Genomic DNA, 27,161 nt, shown 5'->3' with positions numbered 1-27,161 from the left:
TCTGTCTGTGTAGGTTCAAATCTCGGATTCAGCCAATATGGGTATGTGAGAAAGCTTGCCAGTAGCTTCTCGAGGGTCGGTGGTTCTTTCCGGGGATTTCCCAGGTTCTTCCTCCACCTTTGATACTGGCCGCCATGTATAGCCTATCTTGTGCTGAAAAATGGCGTTAAACCCTACAACAACAACAATAATAAACAAATGTTTTTGGGAAAAAATTGCTTGGAATTTACTTATATAATTTTTTAAGAACCACCACTGATTTGGTGTAGACTTAAGGGTCAGACCCCCATCATGGCCTCATGAAAATGATCACTTATTTATTGTCATCTTATTAACAGAATCCTCTAATGAAAGAGATTTTATAGCAAATAAAACAATGTTGACAACTGTAAAACAATACATTTCTTGAATTATATAACCTGAATATATCTCAATCACAGAAAACCACCAAAGACATTTCCTTCACTTCTGAATAAATTTTAAACAAAGATTATAATTAATTAATGACCATTTCTTCCTTCAGGTGGTGCCAATTATCTTTAGTAATAGGTTGTATGTGGTCAGAATCATACAAATGAATCAGCCACGCTCGACTAATGGTGTCATATGATCCAAAACAAACCAAACCATTTTAAGTTTACTGCAAGGAGTTTTTCTACAATTCTTATATTTTAAGGATTTATTTTTAGATCACATTAAATCTGGGTACCCCTGATACATTTTGCTGCTAAATTAGGGTGGGAGTGGAGATGGGCAGGGGGAGGGCACATTATGTGACGGTTTGTTAAAAAATGTTTTTAATCCTGTTATTTTTGTACTATTCATATCAGTGTGACCCAAATTATGGTAGATAAGGTAAGCTCTTATGGAGGCATGCATAAGACATCTGTGAGGTTATGCCACTGTTAACACAGTCATGACCTGGTATTTCATTTATTTACAGCCTCTTCATTTGAAGTCTCACTATGCCCATGGGTTACCATATTTTTCCATGTGCAGGTGAGAGAGAGAGAGAGAGAGAGAGAGAGAGAGAGAGGTGGTGGGGGTGGTACTGTATAATAACTCTGTAGTCAGAAAGAACAGATCTATTGAATATAATAATAGACAACTTTTCTATGACCCTACAATATTTTCTAGGACTGAATTTTGCTCCATATTTAATTTAATTTACTAAAGGGAATAATATGGCCCAATCAATAACTTTGTTCTCATTCCAAAACTGTTTAGATACTGAATATACAGGTAACAATTTTTTTAGTCTTTTTATTTTTTTAATGGCATTTATGCAGATAATATTCACCTTAATATTGTATGGATTAGTTCTCATACTTATGAAATACGTATAGAATCATATACAACTACTTCTAGTATAGCTTGCTTTTTTGTTTTTATTTTTTAACCACAGTGAGAACTTTTTTTGGAAGAGAATATTTATCCAAAAAGATATTGTTTATGCATGTATCACTCATGGCTGCCATAATTTGTTATCACATGGTTAAAAATCTATATAGAGGTATGGATATTTTATATTTCTAGTTCTGCCTGCAACACAGACGACTGAGCACTGTTAGATTTACAAAAGCTTTCAATTGCATGTGATATATTTAATGCTAACGGATCTACCTCCCAAACATGTGACAGAAGAACCTGTGACTATCATCCATGAATCTGGTGAGTCAGAGTTATTCACTTGGCAAAATATCAGACTTATAATGCAAGGTACATGGGTTCAATACACATCCATGCCAGCCTGGGTCAGCTACTGCAATGTGTCATTGGGAAAGTCACGTAGCTTCCATTTCTCTGTCATGGTATAGCCATTAATGTTTCTCAAAGTGCAATGAAAAACCAACCAATCATTCAATCGCAATTTCTGATAAAGAAATTAAAGTACACCGTTTCTAGCACAGCCTATTCAACCTACTGGTCTCCGTCAAGATGATACTTAGATTTTACAAGGGGCATTTAAAACATTCTGAATATCAGTATGCTGTACAACAAAGATCTTTGATAAAGAACAGTATCTCCATGCATACACTCAAAATGCTCCCCATACACATCTTCAGATTATCCAATTATTAAGGGGCATGATGTGTTCACTTTTTGGTATGTATTCATACACTGGAAAATGGCTCTTCTGGCTGCATAATGGTTTTCAAATCATCCGCCCATCAGTGAATCTTGGATAACCTGATTCAGCCAAGCATCCCTCAGAGTTAAATCACAGCTGCATGGAGTAAGTGGCCAAGTTGGTTTGTTTCTGTGGCTTTAATGTCATTTTTCAGCACCTGATATGCTCTACAAGGTGGCCAATATGTCTGGTGGAGGAGATGAAAATCCTTGGAAGAACTGACTACCCATCGAAGGAAGCAACTGTCATTCTTTCTTATTCATAATGGCCAAGCCAAGACTGGAACCCCTACTGACAGTCATGAGATGTGTGAGTGATCTGAAAAGGCCAGCGTTTAGATGACTCAACTCCATTGTCCCCTGTGGAAAGTTTAGATGACTCAACTACATGGTCCCCTGTGGAAAGTTTAGATGACTCAACTACATGGGCCCCTGTGGAAAGTTTAGATGACTCAACTAAATGAGCCCCTGTGGAAAGTTTAGATGACTCTCTAAATGGTCTCCTGTAGAAAGTTTAGATGACTCAACTAAATGGTTCCCTGTGGAAAGTTTAGATGACTCAACTAAATGGTTCCCTGTAGAAAGTTTAGATGCTGTGCTCCTTCAGAAGTCGGTCCAGACAGCCAATTTATGCACCATTGCATTGTTGTTGAGTACTGGTAGTTCGATATCAAAGTTACCAGTATGCAGACAGGTAGTTTGGTAGTGTTCAACAACTTTTGCAAATCTTTGGAGGCATAGATAGGTCCAATGACACTAGCATTGGCAGGCACAGGTATCTGGATAATCAAACCATCTGAACAGAAAGATGATGCTTATAAAACTGTCTTGACAGTCTAACAATATCGACTGACATGTGGTCTGCATGTTTTCTCTGATATAAACTTTATAATCTTCTATTTTTCATCACCTGTGGCAAACTCATTAAAACGTCACTCATTAATCTTTTCATATCTGAGTCTGGTCAGTAGCTGTTTGGCAATTTCAACCCAAATCTAGTTTGGATCAGAAAGCAGTATCCATCTGACATAAACCTTTCACAGCTTCAAATGATTCTTCAACATATAAAAAAAATGACGAATTAATGCCCATGATAATGGACCAGTAAATATATTCTGCTGTGTGTCAATCACCTTCATCAAATGTGACCTTCAAATGCCACTTCCCAACTGCAAACAACAATCCAGAACATGGGTCATCTTTCATAGATTTAAAATGACAAAATTACCTCAAAATTGTAAAATATGACAAGAGAATTACATCCATAAACTTTATGTAAGTCAACTTTGATATGTCAGGATGAGAACTCTAAGAATACTCTGAGTTTAGAGTATGCTCATCACTCAGTAGCAGAGTTGTTTTCTTTTCTGACATTTACAAGTCACCATTATTTACCTATTTTCATGTCATTTTAAAGAACAAAATTATGGCTATCAATGGGCATTAAATTTATTAATAGGTTAAAATAACAAAAGAATTGTAACATATTCAGAACTTTTTAAATATTCCTCATATTTTTGCACCTATAGATGAATGTTTTCAAATGTTTATGTAAAAGATCCAATTGTATCCAATGCCAAGTGATACAAAAGATAACACACTTGGGAATAGAACATGCCTACTCCCTACTGCATGGTTATGTAACATTTATGGATTGTGTAACTGTGTTATCACATTACTATATCTTGTTTAATGGTATAAAGCAAGTTGAGGAAGGAATCCATAAGGGAGTAAAAGAACAACACATAGTCAACAAGCTGGGTCTTCAAAAACTCAAATTCAATGTTGTATCATCAAGCAACCCTCTGCAAAGTTAGGGCAAAGTCCACCAGTGGGATGACAGAGAAAATAGAAGAAGAAAAAAATCAATGATACAAAACTAAATCACAGCCAGAACTTAAATGCTGTAATTATCTAGTCACATTAATCTGCCCTCAAACCTGTACTAGTGTGTTATCTAGTCACATTAATCTTCCCTCAAACCTGTACTAGTGTGTTATCTAGTCACATTAATCTGCCCTCAAAGCTGTACTAGTGTGTTATCTAGTCACATTAATCTGCCCTCAAACCTGTACTAGTGTGTTATCTAGTCACATTAATCTGCCCTCAAACCTGTACTAGTGTATTAATGGTTTTGGGGTCTGATCTAATCTATTCATAAAATATTGCACTTGTGTTAGAATAAGTTCTCTGTAACACAATGATGTACATATGAACCATTTATAGACACTGCATAGTATTTATCATGGCTCCAGTGTTATGGACATTATAAGCTGCCTTTCAGCAATTTGTACAGTGTATTTCAACATCACATTTGATGTCTGATAATTTAAAAATCCATATGGATTAATACAATACTGCCTCCTGTCAACAGTTCTACTTACAAAGCTGTTCAATTCAATATCAGGAACCAATTGGATATGGTTTTGCTTGTTCCAAATGGTCATTTTTATCAAGTGACTTAATCACCTATAGATCTGTCCTGTGACTCACATTTCAACAATGCATCAAATTACGAAATCATGGATTAACCAAGTGTTCTGAACAAAATGGGTTACAATGTAAAACTAATAAGTCGATTTTGTAACTAGTGAACCATGATAAATAGTGAACCATGATAATACCAAATGATGAGATAGTCATCAAATGATAGTCACATGACATGAAAAGATGCTAAGAGTTGCATGACCAAAATGACCAATTCAACTGAGCCAGTTTACATTTAATTGGTTCCTTGATACTGATTAAAACAACTGATTATCCATCCATGTAATTCACAACTGTGACAGAAGGTGTACTATTCCTGAGGGATTTACAGCTTGTCAAAAATCAGACCTGATCAGAAAAACCAATACAGGTTTGGGACATTAGACTCTATCTTGTACTGACTACTTTACAGTGGCAAGTTATTAGGGGGAGGAAAAACTCAGTTCTCTTGTTGATGGGATAAATGAAAGCCAAAGTGACTAAAGCTAACAAGATCAATTAATTTAACATATTAAGTAATAATATTACTTTTGGCAATATTCAATACTGTAGATAATCAAGGCATAATACATCACCTTCAAAAATATAAACTTTCATGGAATTCCAAAAATTAGTATAATATATGAGGATGACTCATTTAGTTATAACACATAACTAAGCTACCTGTAGGCCCTCTGAGATACATGTACAGATGTATTCAGAATGCAATTAATTACTATCCATCTCACACATACACATACTTGTTCACATACGTTAGTCAAGTACACAAAAATTACAGACCCAGCCTAATTAATTATACATGTAGATCGTAAACAAACTAAGATGAAGTTACTATCAGTATTCACTAGTCAAAGTTAAACTCTTGCATCATACATACTGAAATGTACTTACATAAAAAATGTAGTGGTTGGAGGTGGAGTTTTAATTAACATAAAGTTTTAATTAAGATTTAGGTTTCACCCATTTAGTAAACATGGTGAAATGCTGATATGCCTGAAGATTCATTTATTGTTTTTTCGGGGATATTATTCCACATACTGGTCCCAGTGTATCTGAAACACTTTTTAAATATTTCTTTCTTTGGTATGGAGGTTGCAACTTATTTTTGAATCTTCCATACCTGAATCTTCCATAAATGAAAACCCCATACCTGAATCTTCCATACCTGAAAACTCCATACCGGAATCTTCCATACCTGAAAACCCCATACCTGAATCTTCCATACCTGAAAACTCCATACCTGAATCTTCCATAAATGAAAACCCCATACCGGAATCTTCCATACCTGAAAACTCCATACCTGAATCTTCCATAAATGAAAACCCCATACCTGAATCTTCCATACCTGAAAACTCCATGTCTTATGTAGTGATACATTTCCATTGTATTGTTTACAAACACACTGAAACGTGTTGAGATAGCAGCTTTCAAGCCAACAAAAGTGGTCTCTCAAGACAGGTGGTCTTTATGAGAGATTGCAACACTATACAATCTAAGCAGAAAAAATGTGGTCTTTCATGGTAGGTTGTTTTCCAAAACAATTGTTGTTCAATATAGGTTTTACTGTGACTGCACTTAAAAGTTGGCACAGGTATTCTCTGTCCCAAATATGTATGCTTAAGTGACACATACTGGTAATTGGTAACAGCCATATCTAGCGGAAAATTTAAAATGGCCATGGGTCAGATGGATGTGCTATTCCAAGTGGATTTACAAGTCACCAAACATAGAATTCACTCCAGAAATAAAATGTACGTGTCAGCAACAGAACCCTTCAGCCGATGGTAACTCAACAACCAGGAGAAATACTGGTAAGTGTATAAAATGTACACCGATGTGTGCAGACAAAAGTGGCTGTGAATAATTGCAGCTTTCAATGAACATGTGATATCAGCCGCTAACCCAAAAATCAACATAATCACGGGTGAAGGGCTGATTTATTGGCCAACACCTACTGTAAATATAGTCATCAATATATCATGAGAAGAAAAGATAATTACTGGAAAGATTATTTAAAAATAAGCTGCATTTTAAACAAAAATGGTACATGGGAGGGGACCCCACCTCTGTTAAATCTTGCCCCTTACATTGTCATGTTCTACTTATTGTTTGATGCTCTTATTTCTCCAAAATAAATCAGTCTAAGGCAAGGGTCTCAAACTCAAACCATCCTGAGGGCCGCATGAGGGCATTTTAGATGGCCCAAGGGCAGCACCACCTTTGTTATCTCTCATGACACCTTGTGATGCCAATCATTTTGTGAGCCACAGCTTAGCAGAATGCATGTAGCCCAAGGGCTGTGTGTTTGAGATCCCTGGTCTAAGGTAATACAACACTGAAGAAACTGGTTATAATCTTAGGTATTCCAAGCACTATTAGGATGTCAGCAATTAAAAGCACTAAGCTGTTGTTGCCATTCTTAAGACCTTAATACGAAAATAAAATGTTGAAAAAAAATCATGTAAATCAGTCAAATACTTTTCAAGACATGACCTTTCAAAGTTTTTGAGGGACTTGAGGAAATTTGTAATCCCCACCAAAAAATGTAATTACCATCAACTTTGGATGAGTAAGAAAAATATGAAGCTATACAACAGTGGCATTTACGGCAAAGCTAGAGTTCCTTGCTAATCAAGAAATGCAAGCACTACAATCATACACAAAAAAAAATCCTTTTCATTAGGTTCATTCTAAAACAATAAAACTACAGAGGATGATCTTACTGGAAAAACCAGAAATTTAGCTTTTCCATGACTTTGCAACCTTGTTATCGTAAGACTATGACATTTAAATGCAAATTAAATTATGTTCCTGTGAAAAAACCTTCTGAAAACAATGCCCAATTTTTTCTGGGACAATGGGTATCAAATAAAATCCATTATGGTTCGATTAATATTCATGTTTGCACTTCAGACTTATGTACCTGAGGGAAGAGGATGAATTGTTCCTCACCTATTCACCCACTTATTTTCCCCTGATGAATACCTAAATGCCTAAATGCTATGCTTTTGTGAATCTAAATCCTTTTTTGAAAGTGTTAGGAAAGATTTGTGATGACTTGTACAATCCTTGGACAAAAATAAAAAAAAGCAGCAGGGCCCACACAGGAAGTTCTTCAAAACAATAAATTGCAGTATATTCAGCAGACAACTATTTTATGTCTTTCCTCCTCTGGAAATTAAAATAAGAGTAAAGTGAATAGCACATTACCCATCCTAAGCTTATTAGTCTATATGTAGATATTCTAAGTTAAATTTTTGCATAGAACAAATTTTCTTCTTTAGCATGATCTTTGACCTTCAATCCTCAAATCGATAGGCTTCTTCCTTACCCTAAGTGAAAGCCATGTACAAAGTTAAGACCAAGTCTGTGATTTAGAATTAATGTTATTGTGTGGGAACTTTTTTCTTCTTTCTGCCAGTGACCTTGACCCAAACCATTTGACTAAAAAATCCTTAACAATATTGTTTGCCCGAAGTGCAAGCCATGCACAAACTTTGGTTGAGGTTTATATGCAGAATTGATGTTATTGTGTAGAAACCATTTTTAACCTTCCAGTTACAGTGACCTTGATCTTTGACATTTTGACTCCAATATCAATAGGGTTCTTTCAAAGTCATCAAGTGCAAACCATCTACAAAGTTAGGAAATTGCAGATGATTGATGGGATCCAGACTGCTCCTGGAAATGGGGAAGGTCCTATTATGAAGACATCGAGGAAGTTGGGCCTTTCCACATCCCTCTATAGGTGTGGCAACTTTCTGCCAAGTTCCATACTTGATCTGTCCATGGACATGCAACATACTGGACACCTGTGCAGGCGTGCACAAACTGTGCATAATAGGCAGGTGGTGTGCATATCCAACAGGGCCTTCTTGTAACCCACACCATACGCCATATTAATCTCTGCATGATAATATATTACAATCACAAGGAACCAAAGAAAGGGCAGATAATACTTGTCCAAACAGTGGTTGCTAAGAACAGGCTAAAATGAAAAGGAGAACCACCAGCTGAACAAGGTTCTAAAATGCTGATAAATTAGCAAACAGAATTTTTAAAAACTCCACTAAAATAATGCAAAGACTGGAGAGAAAATTGCTCAACAGACAAATAAGGTTAGAGTATTGACCACAATGATGTTTAAAGATGACAATGAAGAGGAATGCTTAGGAGTGTTCTTGACACATGTTACTTGCATTAAGTCTAATCAAAAAGTGGAACGTACAGTTTGCAGATTTTTTCCACAACTGACCTGTAATATTAAAATGACCCAACTCCTAAACAGCTTACTGACCAATTCTGTTAGTCTAACAGAAAATGGTACAACTGATGGACATTAACCAACAACAAAAATATTTGTTACTTTGTTAGATAAAGCAGCAAGAATAACAATGTGTAGAAACATCCATCATGTACCATGAGTAGTACATAAAATTAAGAATGAAGCTACTAACATCTGTGATGAAAGAGCAAACATAGGACTGACTGCTATTATAGCCTATATCTAAGATGCAACAGGTAGTTAAGGTGGACAGTAATGTAATCCAGTTATTCAATACAATCTACACGCAGAATTCTAGCAGACTGTTTGGAATCGGGTTTTAAATTACCATGATCACTAGAAAAGCCCTATACACTTATTGGGCCACATATTTATATTTTTTACAAAAGTTGTGAAAATGTTATGCTTGCCAAAATTTGCAACTTTCCAAATTATAATTAAATTGAAAAGTACCACATTAATGTATGAAAGAAAATCATAATGGTGAGCAATGTATGAAAAGAATTAATGACTGAACATATATAATGAATAAATTATTCTGTAAAATATAAGGTTACTTTTATGGTTCAACCTAATGTAACATCATTAGGTACTCTGATAATTGCTTTTCCTAAGAAGCTCTACCTGATCAATGCAATATACACCTTTTACCTGTTATCTAAACTTTAACCCAGGTGTCTTTTAGTTCACAACATATGCTAATGATTGACAGAAAAAGCCTGTGAAGTAATATCCTAGCAGATGTCCATAATATGCCTGAAGTATTAAATATCCTCTGCACTGGTTATGCACATGAAACCTATGGTATTTTGCCAAGCCTATTTTACACCAGTAAAAGCAAATTACTCAGATGAGTCAAGGTGAAAGAATGAAGTGCTATTAATCTGTGGCCAAAAATGACTATATTTAGCCTGGCGATTTACCATTGTTATAAATATCAAGCTGTTCAGCTGGGCGAGGCCTCCCACTTTTGGGTCATCCCACTTTTGAATAATTACCTTATAATATGTGAAACTTTTCATTTTGTTTGGCAATTCCCTGAATGCCAATCTCTCTAAAGGTCTGTCTATATTTCTGCAGACACAAAGTTTTCTTCCCTTCTCTCTTAAATGCTCCTGGATAAGTTTTCTGTCTGTCTGTCATGGCACTTCAAACTCCATTTTTGTTTTCCTGTCTGTTTGTCTCTGTCAATCTCGCTACACCAGACTGGGGAGAGGGGAGGGGTAATGTCTTTTGAAATGATTATAAGTAAAATTTGTGACTGAACAAGGAAATGTCAGCAAATGATGTCCCCCACTTTTCAAAGTAAAGGAATGTTGATTTGGAAAGGAAAGAGCTAACCGATGATGACAATAAATGACTTAAAGTAGATTTGAAAAACATAGATATCTGGAATCCAGATCGGGTCTCATCAATACAAAGCTTCATATAGATTATGAGTCCAATATTTGTGTACATGCAATTCCACTAAATGATGACAGAGAAAGCTGATACAAAAACATCCTGAAATTGTATCAGTATAGAACTGCAAATAAAATTTTATTGAAATCCAGTAATTACTGTATGGAAACAAAAATGGGGTGGCTCCAACAATCAGGGTCTACAACTCCATTATATAACAGATAATGCTGTATGCTGATCATGTACAAATGCAAACTCAACTGCTCACATCATATTAATACCAAGCTGCCTACTAAATCTTGTTGTTGTTGTTGTTGTGGGGTTTAACCATTTTGCAGCAAACAATAGGCTATACATGGCGACCAGTATTAATGGTGGAGGAAGAACCTGAGAAAACCCCGGAAAGAACCACCGACCCACTCTACTAAATCTGTTTAAAATCCAAAATGGAAGTCACTGTGCAGAATTAAAAGTTGGTGGGTCAAATAATAGGGGCCATAACTTTGCCAAATGATGCAGAACACTGAAAATCAAGGTCTCACAGTATGCTCCATACTAAATTTGGTTGAAATCCAATTAATAGCTTGTGAAAATGAGAGTGAATGGGTCTTAGAATCAACCAGAAGCTATATACTTTGCTAAATAGTGATGTTGATTATCTAACTCAGGCACACTCCTATCAATATCAAACTGTCTACCATCAAATCTTGTTACTAAATAAATAAGTTATTGTGCAAAAACGAAAACAAAAACAACAGAGTACATATCCCTAATGACTACTTAGAAGAATGTATATTCTGTACATATACACGAAAATATTTGTCAAGTATGTCAGTTGCTGTAAACTGATGCTGTTACATTTATCCTTGAACCATATACACTCATAAAGTGGTATATACACCCATCTCACAGAAGAATTGCCACCAGTATTGATAATCAGAATTTCATTCAATCATACATGTTTGTATCTGTTCTTTAACCATTAAAAAACAGGAGGTCAAAGTGGGCATGATTTCACCCACCTGTGTAACTGACAAACTATTAATGCTCCAGTGACTTATGTGACTTATCTTTTTTTCTCAGATCCTGTAAAGAGGATCATTTTATCAGTATATAGGACAAGCTATTTATACAATCAGCACTGCCCCCTGGATCTCTCCCTGCACAACAGGTATCAGCTCTGATGGGTAACTTAAAAATTGCAAAGATCACTACCTTAAATAACAGATACATATGGAACGCCAGAGCTGTCTTAAGTTGACAATTGTTGTTATATGATGTGGAAACCTCTTTATATGATGTGGAAACTTCTTTATATGCTACCTTCATGATTATAAACTCTCTCTCAATCTTACTAGAATGATTGCACATTGCACATAGGCTTTCTTTCCTCAAATGAGTAGATATCTTGTTACAGAAACTGGTGGTGATCACTGCTTACATTAAAAGTAGTGTGTACTCTATTTGACAGGATGATGATAACAGAGTTGACCAAATTACTTTTGTCAAAGGAGTCAACAAAATTAATTTTGTCAATGGACTGTTTTGCCCCTTTGCGCACCTGGGAAAGTTCCGTTTTTGCTTCTCATAAAAAAGTTTCATATTAAGAGTTTGTACATTTTATACGGACGAAAGCACAGCATATAAAGAAGTTTGTACATCATAAAAGGATGAAAGAACAGCATATAAAGAAGTTTGCACATCATATAAGTACAAAAGCACCCCATATAAAGAAGTCTGCACATCATATAAGGACGAAAGCACAGCATATAAAGAAGTCTGGACATCATAAAAGGACGAAAGCACAGCATATAAAGAAGTCTGCACATCATATAAGGACGAAAGCACAGCATATAAAGAAGTCTGGACATCATAAAAGGACGAAAGCACAGCATATAAAGAAGTCTGCACATCATATAAGGACGAAAGCACAGCATATAAAGAAGTCTGGACATCATAAAAGGATGAAAGCACAGCATATAAAGAAGTTTGCACATCATATAAGGATGAAAGCACAGCATATAAAGAAGTCTGGACATCATAAAAGGACGAAAGCACAGCATATAAAGAAGTTTGCACATCATATAAGGATGAAAGCACAGCATATAAAGAAGTTTGGACATCATACAAGTACAAAAGCACAGCATATAAAGAAGTTTGTACATCATATAAGTACAAATGCACATCATATAAAGAGGTTTGCAGTCAGCATGGGTGCCTGGTTATGTCCTTAACCCCCTCCCCACTCCAACCTGATCAAAATCAGTAAGACATTTGACAGTTAACAAAACTGTTCATTTTATGCTTCTTTGGTGATGAATTCACTCTATTCAGAAAGCACAGAATGTGTTCAATTCAGTCAGTCTACAATTAACCATAAAAATCTTTGTGTACTTGAATGCTTTTATGCATCCTAGTGACACCACACATGAAACTTTCTTTCACAAATTTAGCGATGAAAAATAAGGGTCATTTGGTACATGAGCAGTCTAAAATGAACGCTTCTGCATTATTAGTAAATTCTAACGCAGCTTTTTTTCCTTGGGATAATCTCTTCAATACCATTTTACAAACTTGGTCTTATGATATGATTATCAAACTATTATCAACTTTTAGTGTTACTTTTTGTATTTGTATTGTATATATTGTCCTCAGTTTCACTCACTATTATAATCCCTAATCTTGAAATACATCTTGCATTCTAAAATTAATTTTTCATCTGTTGAAAATATTTTACCCAAACATTAACTTGGAACAGCGTCTTCCTTTTCCACCATGATAGAAAAAGACCTCAGATATAAAAAGTGGCTGTCTCAAACAAATCTCATACTATTACATCATTAATGTAATAATTTTATTGATTTCAAAATGAATCAATGACATAGTGTTCACAAGCTCAATCAAACAGATGAAAGATCACCTCATTAATATGCAGGGTAACTGTCACACATAACTGAACTTAATGTATATTAGATCAGATCCTGATGATATACGTTTACATAGTAAATCTATTGTCTTTAGTGTATTCACATGGTCAGCCAATCAGATGCAAAATAATTTCATTAATATGCATGGATGTCCCCCATAATCCAACACATGCTAGATCTTGATGATTTAAGCTTATATGAAAAGTTTCATCAAAATATGATCAGCAATGAAGCCTCAGAGTGTTCTCAAACAGTAGTATTGATGGACAGACAGGCAATGCACAATGATCAGCAATGAAGCTTCCAAAGTGTCCTCAAACAGTAGTATTGATGGACAGACAGGCAATGCACAATGATCAGCAATGAAGCCTCAGAGTGTTCTCAAACAGTAGTATTGATGGACAGACAGGCAATGCACAATGATCAGCAATGAAGCCTCCAAAGTGTCCTCAAACAGTAGTATTGATGGACAGACATGCAATGCACAATGGATGACTTGATGCAGGGTCATTACCGAAAGCTCAATTGATCAGGTTAGTTTTTATTAAAAAAAGCAAACATATTTAAATGCATCTTATGATCATCTTTAACTTAAACATTCAATATTTCTGTACATATACTTCTTTACTTTGATACCTGAAGATATTTCACGACAATGAATTTTTTATATATCACAATTTGTTTTTTCCTGTGCAACTATTTTAGAAGTTCGTTTAAAGTGTGCATATACCTATTTTTGTATTCCAAGACAACAAAGGAATTACAATGTCATAACTTTTATTTCTGTGAAAAAAAGATGAAATTAAAGTCAGATTGCTGTAGACCTACAGTACTTGCTGATCTGACAGGCACAAATCAGGGGGGTGTTCTACTTATCAGAAAATCAATTAGCTGCTTTCAAGATTCTCCAATTCAAATATGAACTCAAATTATAGCAAAGGAAAAGTCTGCCCTTAAAAGATAAGGTCAGTATTTTTCAGTAAGGACTTTGTCTATCAAAATAATTCATTAATTATCAAATACTGTCTGGAAGTAAGCCCAAAACTGACCAGAATAAGAAATAATAAATGATTATGAAGTGAGACAGATGTAACCCTGTGCTCTTGGAATAAATTGTTCTGATAGATCAAAACTAATCAACTATAATGGACACCTGTCACATCAAAACTAATCAATTATGATGGACATTTGTCAGATCAAAACTAATCAATTATGATTGACACCTGTCAGATCTCAATTCAATGTAGATTAATTGCATTAGCAATTCTAAGGTAATTATATTTTGCAGTCCAGATTAATTAAACTGTATCAGATTTCATAATAACCAATGCAATGTGTTAAATGTAGTTTAATGTTAAAAACACAAATTATTCTTTCATCTCTGTAGGTTTCTTAAAAACCTTCTCAGATGTCTTTGAAGTAGACGGAAGTTGAAAGGAGAAAAATACAGATGTGGGAAAATAACAATATAAGCACAAAGTGTCAAACAAATAATTTTGGAGAATAGTGAGTTTTCAATTAATATAATGCACATTTGCTAAGATTTACTCATGATAAGCTGAGGGTGTGCTCAACAATGAATAGGGAGATTTACAGCAGCAGGTTAATGGCCTCTGTGGAATGGAAATGGAAATCAAACTTAAGATCACCTAATATTACTAATTAAATTGAGTTCCTTGACAAACAATTTGTTCTCAACCTTCTTCTTCTCCTGACATGCCTGACTGCACTGCCAGTCATGTCAGAAACAAAAAGAAAACAAAAGCTGAAAACGTGTTGGTCAACATTGCAACTAATGACCCAGTACCTGTGAACTAAATATGATACACTGTTGTTTGGGGTTTAACACAATTTTGCATCAAGTGATACATGGAGTCAAGACTATATATGGTGTCCAGACTATATATAGTGTCCAGACTATACATGGTGTCCAGGCTATACATGGTGTCAGACTATATATGGTGTCCAGACTATATGGTATCCAGGCTATACATGGTGTCCAGACTATATATGGTATCCAGACTATATATGGTGGAGGAAGAACACACAAAACCCTTAGGATGAACCAATGAACCACAGGAAACTACTAACAAACTTTCTCACATACCCATGCTGGTCGAGTCTGAGAAGAGATGTCAGTGATCTGTAAAGAAAAGCCCTTTCGGCCACTTGGCCACCCGGGGCCCCCAACCAAGTAGTATATATACTGACATTTCGCATTTCTTGACTTGTGAAATAGGTATGTCTGTGAGCATATTTAGCCACTCAAGCCTTCCTTTAAAGTAATACCAAATATGACAAATAGGTCACAGTGACCGACCTGCTTGCTGTGCACAATATTAATTTTTTAAAGGAGTTGTGGAGTGTGTAATGCAAAAAGACCACGTTAGTTTAGATTGAACATCTTGACACTGAAATCCAATTTTTTAAAGTCAGATTTATTTCATATAAAAGTCGCACGATGTATCCAAATATCATTTAAATATTTCTTAAGGGTACATATTCATAGATCAGTTCTTTATTTCTTAACAGTAAATATTCGTAGATCATTTCTTTATTTCTTAAGGGTAAATATTCGTAGATCATTTCTTTATTTCTTAAGGGTGCATAGCTGATGTCCCTCTGATATAAATGCATTTCATGTAATTTTTTAATTCAGTCACTCTAAAATGCACATATATTAGTAACTTGTCAAAGGAAATAAAGAAATATAAACAATTCATGAAGTGGATATCATTTGAATGATAAACTGTTAAAAGTGGGATGCAAGAAATATTCATTATGAACCAAAACAACCATTAGAGGATCATGATGAAAAAAATACATATTAATAGATATTCAAAAATAATTTGGTGCAAAATAAAGACAATTAAATAACTTGACTTACCTCAATGATTATGTATCTTGTCAATGAAAAATAAAATTAACTCCCACCAAGACGAAATAGAGGAGAGGCAGAGACTGAAACTGGTTGCTAAGATGCACACTCGAGCAATAAAGGGGGTCTCAATGTATATATATGTATATTTTTTCAGGTAGAGGGGGAATAGATTTAGGGTGGTGTGCATAACATGGTGATGTGTGCAAAACCTCTATTTTTATACAGAGAAAGAGAAACTTGTGACTTGTTCTGCAGCTGAAATCTGCCTCTCTAATGCCTGCCAAATGTATATAGATCAGACTCACTGCATAGGCTGGCTGATAATACATAGGTATGGTGGAGGATGTTGGTAGAGAGGGACTTGGTCTGAGTAAACAGCATTCCAATGGAGTGACTTGTTTAGTATATTACAACTGGGGATCAAGGACTTTTCTCATGGCTAAAGGATAACCATCTTTGGAAATAAGCACTGTATAATTATTTCAATACAGATCTTTAAGAAAATTCCTATCAATCCTCTCCATTTTAATGGTTTTGTATTTTGTTACATCTCATATTATTCCATATAAAATAACATAGAAATAACCGTGGCATTATTCGACAGAATCAGCAAATACATTATTACTGGAATTGATCTCCCAGATGTATAAATCATTCTCTACTTTGAATAATCCTGTATGCTGGGTATATTTTATGTATAACTAAACAACCTTGAGATATTTATTTAAGAATATGCTGTATTAGTAAGCAGCTCCCACCCCCACCATATGTAACATTTAAACATCCAAAATGTTTATTTTTAGCACTATGTTAGGTTTATTTACACATATGATGAATTATTAAATGAAAATATGAAAATGTCAACTTCTAAACCATCAACAGTGCAAGATTACTGATAAAGTATAACATACAAGTTCCAGGTAAGTTTGAGAAAAAAGAACTGCAAAAAGAAGAAAATGTCAGGAAAACAAGTCTCTGTATAATACTAGACATAAGGCACCAGTTCTGAAAATATGTTGTTGGCTCAAAAATCTTTTGATTTCTCCAACACCATTATGAAGATTTGTTTACTGGATCCACTACAAAATGTTTTAGACTCGGAGAATAATGTACTTACCAAATTCCATGAAGTGACTGACTTGCTTCTGGTCAATGAAAAATTTTGCTGCCAGCAAGTACAGTGGACAGTTATAAAGTTAATTAGGAATGTTTGACTCAGTGTAAAAAGTGTACTGTGTACATAAATAAAATTCATGTACAGATTTTTCTTCTTTTAATCAAAATGACTTCGGCTTCAACAAGTTTCTTACTTACCAAAAATGCTAATTGTCCATTAGGTTTGGTCCAGGTCTGTGAAGCTAAACTAATGTTACTGTGTTGAAACCATTTTGTTTCTTTCAGTCAGTGACCTTGACCTGTTACCTTCGAACCCCAAAATATGCTTCTCCCTTAACCCAACTGTAAGCCAACCATCAAAGTTTAGCCCAATTATGTAGTGTAAAACTAATGCTAATTAATTTTTTGACCCTGCACTAAAATGGCTTGGTGACTGCCAATGGTGGAGAATTCAAATTTTTGTACAGAAACCATTTTTCTTTCAGTCAGTTACCATGACCATGACTCTGACCTAATCAATTAATAGGGTTTTTTCTTGTAAGTCATTAACAGGTAACTTGGAACACAATTCATGTTACTGACCTAATCAATTAATAGGGTTTTTTCTTGTGAGTCATTAACAGGTAACTTGAAATACAATTCATGTAACTGACCTAATCAATCAATAGGGTTTTTTCTTGTGAGTCATTAACAGGTAACTTGGAACACAATTTATGTTATTGACCGAATCAATCACTAGGGTTTTTTCTTGTAAGTCATTAACAGGTAACTTGGAACACAATTCATGTTATTGGCCTAATCAATTAATAGGGTTTTTCCTTGTAAGTCATTAAAGGTAACTTGGAACACAATTCATGTTACTGACCTAATCAATCAATAGGGTTTTTTCTTGTAAGTCATTAACAGGTAACTTGGAACACAATTCATGTTACTGAACTAATCAATCAATAGGGGTTTTTTTGTAAGTCATTAACAGGTAACTTGGAACACAATTCATGTTATTGACCTAATCAATCAATGGAGTTTTTCTTTTAAGTCATTAACAGGTAACTTGGAACACAATTCATGTTACTGACCTAATCATTCAATAGGGTTTTTTCTTGTAAGTCATTAACAGGTAACTTGGAACACAATTCATGTTATTGACCTAATCATTCAATAGGGTTTTTTCTTGTAAGTCATTAACAGGTAACTTGGAACACAATTCATGTTATTGACCTAATCATTCAATAGGGTTTTTTCTTGTAAGTCATTAACAGGTAACTTGGAACACAATTCATGTTACTGACCTAATCATTCAATAGGGTTTTTTCTTGTAAGTCATTAACAGGTAACTTGGAACACAATTCATGTTATTGACCGAATCATTCAATAGGGTTTTTTCTTGTAAGTCATTAACAGGTAACTTGGAACACAATTCATGTTACTGACCTAATCATTCAATAGGGTTTTTTCTTGTAAGTCATTAACAGGTAACTTGGAACACAATTCATGTTATTGACCTAATCATTCAATAGGGTTTTTTCTTGTAAGTCATTAACAGGTAACTTGGAACACAATTCATGTTACTGACCTAATCATTCAATAGGGTTTTTTCTTGCAAGTCATTAACAGGTAACTTGGAACACAATTCATGTTATTGACCTAATCAATTAATAGGGTTTTTTCTTGTGAGTCATTAACAGGTAACACAATTCATGTTATTGACCTAATCAATTAATAGTTTTTCTTGTAAATCATTAACAGGTAACACAATTCATGTTATTGACCTAATCAATCAATAGGGGGTTATCTTGCACAAAGTGCAAGTCATTAACAGGTAAATGTAGCTGTAACACCATTCTTATTATTGTGTAAAAACAAAATTTGTAATATCGATGGACGGATGGTAAACATCATAACAGAGTATGTCCACCTTATGACAGGCACACAAATTCCATAACTAACTGATTTGAAGTGAATCAGAAATAACCCATACTGGCATAAAGGCCTTTCAATATTGGATAAATGATGCGGGTGTGATGTTAGATATAGGACAAAAATAATACAAGAGTCCCTAAATAGGAGTGATGCTCTAGTCACCAATGAGAATCGCTAGGAATCCAAGATAAAACTATTTCTTCTTTTTTACTCGAGTGTTGCATCCATCAGGCAGCCATATTGGATGTCAGATTGCCACTACATGTACTTATATTTGGGGCTAACTAGACTTTGCAAGAAGGTGTTTATTTAAATCCCACATTTTGGTAGGCTATACATTCAGAATAGAAATAATCAGATTTTCAAGGTAGCTAATGAGGCAGCCATATAGGATGAAAGACTGGCAATGTTTGCATTTAGGACCAACTAGATATCATTATTCTTTTGGTGAAAACCCTTTCAATTTATGAGTAGTAGCCATAAAACAAAATTTTAAAGATTGCCACCATGTTGGCCGTGTTGAAAGCCAGATCAGCATCATTTCCATACAAGACCAATTAGACAACATAAGAAGAGTTCTGATGAAAATCCCATGTCCATATAACTTTTATTCAAAAGTAGTGATAAGATTTTCAAGATGGCTGCCATGGTGGCCACAATGGATGTCAGATCAGCACCATTTTCACCTATGATCATCTCAACATTATAAGCAGTCTTTTAGTGAAAATCCAATTTTTATACGACCATCCATTCCATAACAGGATTTTCAAGAGGGTCACTTTGATCACCCTCTGTGGAGATGTCAGTCAGCTGAGTGATCTAAATCCATCTGCTACTGAGTCAGTCTCTTGGTCATGTCTTTTAAAACCTTGTGTCAACTAATGTGTTGTGTTGCGAAAGGTCAGAATGAATGACAGAGTCTTTATCAATTCATAGGCCTTAGTTGCTTTGCAATCCTGCCAGCAATATGGATCAACATATTTGCTTTCTGATAATAGCATCTTTTGATTTTAAAAAATGCATATTTTAGGTGAGGGCTCCAGGTTTTATGGAAAATTCATATTAGCAACTCTACTTTTAACATCAGATTAAATAAATTATAACATCACCTGCCATAACACAACTTGTCATATGAAAAATGATTTTTGACTTCCAATAACAACAACCTCTTTTATGAATGTGTTTCAAGATAGCAGTGAGGGTTGGGGTGTAAAACTAATTTTAATAATGTATATAAGGATGCAAATTTCTGTCGATCTATGGAGAACATATTAACTTGGGATCAGAGAACAATTAATTAGATTTATGGGGACAGATGCTTGTTAAATCGTTATACTGCAATGATTTCTAATGTCTGTGTCTGGAGAGGAAGTGATTAAAATTAAGCCTTCATTTACTTAACCGTTAGATGACTAGAGAAATGAAGGTAACTTTTGATGTTTTAGTGGAACTGTCAGATTTGAAATTTTCCAGACCTGTAGTTTGGCACCTAGTTATAAAAGGCAGTAAATAGATTCAATCCTGATTAGTTATGCTAAATAAAAGGCAGGGTTCACACACGAAAATTCCTTGGGGTTAAATTGCCTCAATATTGAAAGAAATCTAGTCAGTCTGCAATTTTCCTGCACGAGTGAAAATATTACGATTCCGAGACTGAATTTGGAAGAAACTGGCTATAGAAGCGAACAAAGCTTGAAAGCACAAGGGGAAATAGCTCCTCGGACATATCCACTGACATATCCACGTACCTACTTATCCAAGTATCTATGTATCTACATATTTATGTATCCACCTACCCACACAAAGTTTGAGGGTCAAAAGGAGGCGAGGCAGTAGGATGGTCGGAAAAGGGAAAAAGCTAAAGGACCTAGAGGATCGAACCACCATAGTGAAGTTGGAGTGGACTGGAATAAGCAGGTTATGAAGTTGTACAAGGCAATGACTTCGATTGTTCACTTGATTATATGATGAACTAATTCTATTATTTAAACAGATCGACTATTTAAAAAAATATATTTGTGTTTGAAATTCGGTGAAAAATTTATTCCAAAAAGAAGTGCATCTTCCTAATGTAATGCATTATCCCAGTTGTTTATGTAATTGAATAAATTTTTGTTTTTCATGGGGGGGGGGCTTGGGTCATTCTGTTCTATATATCAGCTCAGATCTCTGTTTATTCCATCTATAGTTTCACACTTTATATTAATATTTACTCGATATGGGCAACAATACCGAGGGTGATCACCCTCTAGATAATAATAGCCAAATATAGCGGACACCTTGCAAGAAGGTACAACCTCATAATACCATACCACCAGTAGCAACCGCTACAATGTAATACCTGTTGCTCTTGCATAGCTGACTCTCTTCTGGTTGGAATATCCCCTGACCATATACCGTAATGAGAATAAATCATCCCATTAGGTGACTAGAAAGTTCTAGAAGTCTAGAATGCCCATGTCCACATAGTAGCTACCTTGCTTCATTCTTTTCAGGACAGCCTAGACAAGTGGGACATCAGTGCAGTGTGGGACAGTCGAATATAACAATAGGAACAGAGAAGTATTAAATCATTAAAATCAGTTTACCCCCCATCAAAATTTTAATATCGGTAATACATAACCAGTTACTGAGTAGCTGAATTTGTCAGTTTTATGGGAGGCTGATGATTCCGCAACTCAGGTGAAAGAGAAACAAACACAGGGAATACTCATCATCACTCTGAAATAGAAGATTATGGCTAAATGGCACCCACATGGGTCACTTTCTGAGCTACGAAACAGTGGAAGCCAAAATATCAGCTGAACCCTTAACAGAGCTGGAAAGACACTTCACTTTCTTCTCCCTTCAGAAGCTGCCAAATAAAAGCGTAAAACCCTCACTGGACATAAAAGTCTCTCTTGATCATCCCCAGCAGAGATAAGACTGAGACCAGGGATCTCATTTGGGAGTTATGTTGATTGAAGCAAAAAGCCTGGTTGGCTAAGGAGAGAAACCGACTCTAAAATTTCCACTGTACCTTATACAGCCTTGCTCTCTGGTTTTGGGCATAAAGCTTGCATTTTCAGTTCACAGACACTTAAGACAGCAAGAAAAGTCTTGCAAGTAAGGCTCATGAAGGAAGCTTCACCCAACTTTCAAAGGTGTCTTAGAGACCATATGTCATGAGAGTTTCCATTAGCAAGTGAGAAACCAGTCTTTGCAGCTTGAAATACCCGATCAGGTCTGCTGAGGGTCTGCACCAATGGCTGGGCATTTTAAAAATTTGAGTGCATTGGATAGGACTGCTCCATAGTCTTTGACAAGAGATCTGGTCAAGAGTTAACCCCAGACAGCATCTCTAAGCTAGAAAGAATTATAGTGTCACTGTGACCTTATACAGCTTGTGGCACAGCTAGATCACAATGAAAAAAATTTTTAAACCTCATTAATTGGTTTGTCAAAAGACTAGATTTCTTCCTCCTCTGTTGCCTTGACTGACAGATGGAAGAAGGCTGGGGACTAGAAAGAAGGAGATGCCATGCCAGTCTGTGCTGCATAAAACTCACAAGAATCAATAAAGACAGAAAGAGTGTTTTTGTCCCACTCTATGTGACCCAAAACATACTTGGGGGGTAAGAGGAACTTCGATCCATAACTCATCACTCAGAGCTAATACTGGACTGTCCCTACTAGCAGACTGACATGCTAAATTTAACATTCTTAATCAGTTATCCCTACTGTTATTTGTTATTTTAATCTTATTAAAATACTATTAATTGTTATTTGTTATTATAATCTTATTAAAATACTATTAATTTTTATTTGTTGTTTTAATCTTATTAAAATACTATTAATTGACCCATGCTTTTAAGGATGATTGTAGCCATGGAATAAACTGATTAAAAGACATTACGCACATGATCTGTGTTGATAAAGAAATTACATTAACACTCACCTTGGAATGAGACATAGATTACTGCTATACTTTATACCTGTATGGCTGCCATAAGCATGAAACAATTATCCCCCCCCCGCATGAAATGGTCAGTCCCTAATGTGATGTATATTTCTTTGCTACAGAGACAAGCATATCTTGTACTCAATCTGCATCACAGTTCTGATAATGTTAGCATTATGGTTGGCATAAACAACTCAGTTCTCATCAAGATTCACTCTGAGAATCCAGCAGGGAACCTTCAACAATAATACTATTCAGTCATTAATGAGTGTAAGGTTGAACAAAAATGACACTCGCAAACCCTTCCCACCCAAGACTGTCTGTAATTGAGACTATCACTAAGTTCTGTCATCCAGTGGATTTTAAAGACAAAAACTTTGTGCATTTTTATTTTATTTTAATGTCAGCATAGTTGTGATTATGTATTTGTACATAGGATGATGATGTTTGACAATGCCAAGTCAAACAGCCATAGATTGTTTGCAAGTGTTTTAAATAATCTGAAGACAACATACAGGTTTAGTTTGTTCAGATATGCATTTCCAGTCATTTTCCATAGATTTGTATGAAAAGATAGTTTACTCTCGATTGAACACCACTCTTAATGGGTCATTTGCACAGACACTCCATGGAACCTCAAAACAACTTTTGAGTCTCAAAGAGAAAAACCCAACACTATTTGGGAATATGGCAGGTATGGAGAGAACACAAGTCTAATTTGCTTTGGTAAAAGACAGACAGTGGAAAAACCCAATTCATTTAAAGTTAGGTACATCATCAAGATGTGTCTTGAAGAACAAAAGTTATGCACATCATTGCTTTGAATGACAATGTTTCAGTCATCTTTATTAAAGATTTACTGCAAGTTTGTGATTGTGTGTGTCTATGTGTGTGAGAGAGATTTGGATTTTTAATGTAGCTTTAACAGTTTTTCAGTCAAATCGCTATATTGTCTGAGTGTGGCAGTTAATAATGATGTCTAGCACTGTGGCATCATGCTGCAGACATTTAGCATCATGTCCCACCCAGTCACATTATCTGGCCACCAGACCAACCAGTCCTAACACTAAACTCTTAATGCTGAGCACCAAGCGAGGCAGCCGCCAAGTACCATTTTTTAAAATAAGTCTATGGTTATGCTTGGCCAGGGTTCGAACCTCCAACATCTGAGGTGGATACTCTAACCATTTAGGCCACTGAAGCGGTCTCTGGAGTATACAATATCTGTATACATAACGACACCACCCAGCATCGTCGGGAAATGCATGAATGCAGAGTTCAATCCTATGAGTAACTAACATGATTAAACAATCAGTGACAGACTAGGTCACTGAGCTGAAGCACTTTTCGGAAATTCGCAAAGCACAATCTGCCATTTTTAGCTGCATATCATATTTCATACTTGTGGTAAGCAAATGTTCCTGAATTGTGATATTATTAAGAAATCTATTTATAAAGTGATAAAAACAGTTTATGTCATAAAATGATATCATTGCACGAATGATGGACACACAAATGACCAAGTTATGCCATAATCACAAATTCTCTCCCCTGATTGATGAACCAAATGACAAGGGAGGTGACAACACCATCACTATATTGAACTGGGTTTATGACCAATGCTGTGAAGAAAATTTGTCATCTATCTTCAGGAAAATCAAGATATGATACTCTAACCAGGTTGCTGATTTGCATGTTTCACCTGATTCCCTCACAGCAATACAATTACAGAATATTTATTTTCAAGGCTTAGAAAAATTAACAAGCTCTTTGGGGAAATTTGAACAACAGTATCATCCTGTCTCTAAGGAGTGCAAATATGAATGCAAATGATACTTGCCACCGATACTTGCATTGCCTTCAAACCTCTTACTGAATAATTACTGACAGCAGCAAAGAATGAATTCCTTACCCAGTGGATTTTAAATACAGAAACTTAATTCCTGTGGGATTATATGAGAGTGTGTCTATATGTGTGTAGTGATGATTCCTGACAGAGCTAAGTTTACCAACTATATTTTTATTTGCAAGTATTTCAGATGCTTCAAAGAAAACATATCTTCTTTCATTCAAATTTGAATTCCCAGTTCATTTTTTCTAGTCTCTTCATATGAAAAAGTAACTTAATTTCAATTAAAGGAATGTACCTCATGCTCACAGAACTCCGATTGGGCACCAAACACACACAAAGTCCCCCCCCTCCACTATCTGGTAATATATAGCAGGTATGCACCTGTGGTATATAATGTTTAAGACACAGACTGCAGGAATCAAATGTGAATGGCTTTAGTTAGTGGAATCTTCTTGTTTTCTCTTACACAGCAATCTGGCACTTCTGACTGCAGGTTGGTGCCACAGTCAATATCTGGAGGCTGAATATTCTACTTACAACTGCTACTCTGCTGTTTGGAATGTAACAGCTGGGTGTGTATCTGAGTAACTGGAGTCCTAGGGAAAGAATTGTTTATCTAGTTAATTGCAACCCTCTCTTCTAGTTTTCACACATGTATATCCATTATCACCATGCAAGTTGTGTTCTGAAAATCAAAAATTGGCTTCTGCTTCTGTCTGAATACCAGTAACAGAAATAAGAAAAAAACTGTCAAATGCAAATTCATACAATTATAAATACACTGATTTTAAAAATAACTGAATTATCTTTTTTAAATAAAAAGTAATTGTAATAAGGAGAGAGAGAGAGAGAGAGAGAGAAAGTGAGATACAAAGAGAGAAATTATATTCTTACAACTGAATGTTGCTCAGTGAGGGCTGCTATGGCAATACTGAACCCCATAACAGTGTCATTTTTATTTAGGACTAAATAGATATTATTAGAAGTTTTGTTTAGTCAAAACTCCATTATGGTATGACCATCCATTAAGGAGAAGCAGGGATAAAAAGATTTTCAAAATGGTTGCCAAGGTGGTCATATGGGACATCACATCAGCACCATTTTCATTTAGGACCAAACAGACATCACAAGTCTTCTTTAGTTATAAGCTTATGCTGATATGACTATCCATCCATTCAAGATTTTCAAGATGGCCATTATGGTGGCCATATTGGATGGGCAATCAGCACCATTTTCATCTAGGACCAACTAGACCACGGGAAGAATGTGTATGTGTTAAGTTTCATGGCAATCCTCGAAGTAGTTCAGGAAAAGACTTGTGCTATGAAAGGGCAAACATTGGATAATGGTCAAAAGACCATCCCTTGAGTTAAGTTTGGTGAGAATAGCATTGAAATTGAAATAAGTATTCAAACCACACATCCCGCACTTGGCTGCAACAAGGTCGACACTGGGTCACACATGTCCAACATCCATACTGGAGATATGTATGCTATATACCTCTCATAATGTCATCTTAACACCTGCCATCTGAGGCAAAAACTAACGAATGTTTTTCAACATAATACCATGTCTATCTCACTGATACATGTATTTAAGTTCAATGTAAAATCCAAATGAAAAGAACTTCTTCAGTCTACACTGTATTATATTTCCACACTGGCAGATAACAGCACTGAAAACTGAGCGAATGCCCCTACTGCACCTAATCTATTTTGGCCTGCAATGGTGGGAGAATTAATATGTATCGGTTAAACATCCCTCTGGACCACTAAACCTCTGTATGTTTTGTTTGTATCATTAATTTTAGAAACTTGATGAAATATTCATGAGGACATTTCCCAAACATTGCAGTCGGGATCTTTCTTTGTTCAACAGTGCCCTTGCTTGCTTGCTGTGCTACCTGTCTTGACCTCTCCCCTTCTCTAGAGTTTTCACTTCTTCACCCCATTTTGCTTAGTCTACGAATGCATCATGTTCAGCAAGATGTGTTACTATCTCCACCTACAGCTACTTTTCAGTTATTCCAACTGCAATTTCACCCCTTTTATATTCTAAAAGGTCAGACTGTTCGATGGTACATTCATCCAATGTTGTTGTTCTTGTGTTTAATGCCATATTTCAGCACAAGATAGACTGACTATACATGCAGCCACTATAACTGGTGGGGGAAGAACCCAGAAAAACCCCCATGAAGAACCACGGACCCACAAGCAGTTACT

General features: G+C 35.5%; 1 protein-coding gene across 5 annotated transcripts in view; it reads right to left on the bottom strand.

The window, feature by feature from the left end:
- LOC149796437 (four and a half LIM domains protein 2-like) overlaps positions 1 to 27,161 on the bottom strand; it is a 279,497-nt gene that overhangs the window by 35,961 nt on the left and 216,375 nt on the right. The window contains exon 1 of one of the 5 annotated variants that reach the window (XM_089961117.1): positions 16,118 to 16,275. The exons of the other annotated variants lie outside the window; for them this stretch is intronic. The gene's annotated coding sequence lies outside the window, so the exon portion shown is untranslated. Of the gene's footprint in view, positions 1 to 16,117; positions 16,276 to 27,161 lie in introns of those variants that run through there. 5 annotated transcript variants of the gene reach the window in all.

The sequence above is a fragment of the Sinohyriopsis cumingii genome, chromosome 6 (genome assembly GCF_028554795.1).
Source record: "Sinohyriopsis cumingii isolate HCF-2022 chromosome 6, ASM2855479v2, whole genome shotgun sequence".
NCBI lineage: Eukaryota > Metazoa > Mollusca > Bivalvia > Unionida > Unionidae > Sinohyriopsis > Sinohyriopsis cumingii.
This window is presented reverse-complemented; position numbering and strand designations above follow the sequence as displayed.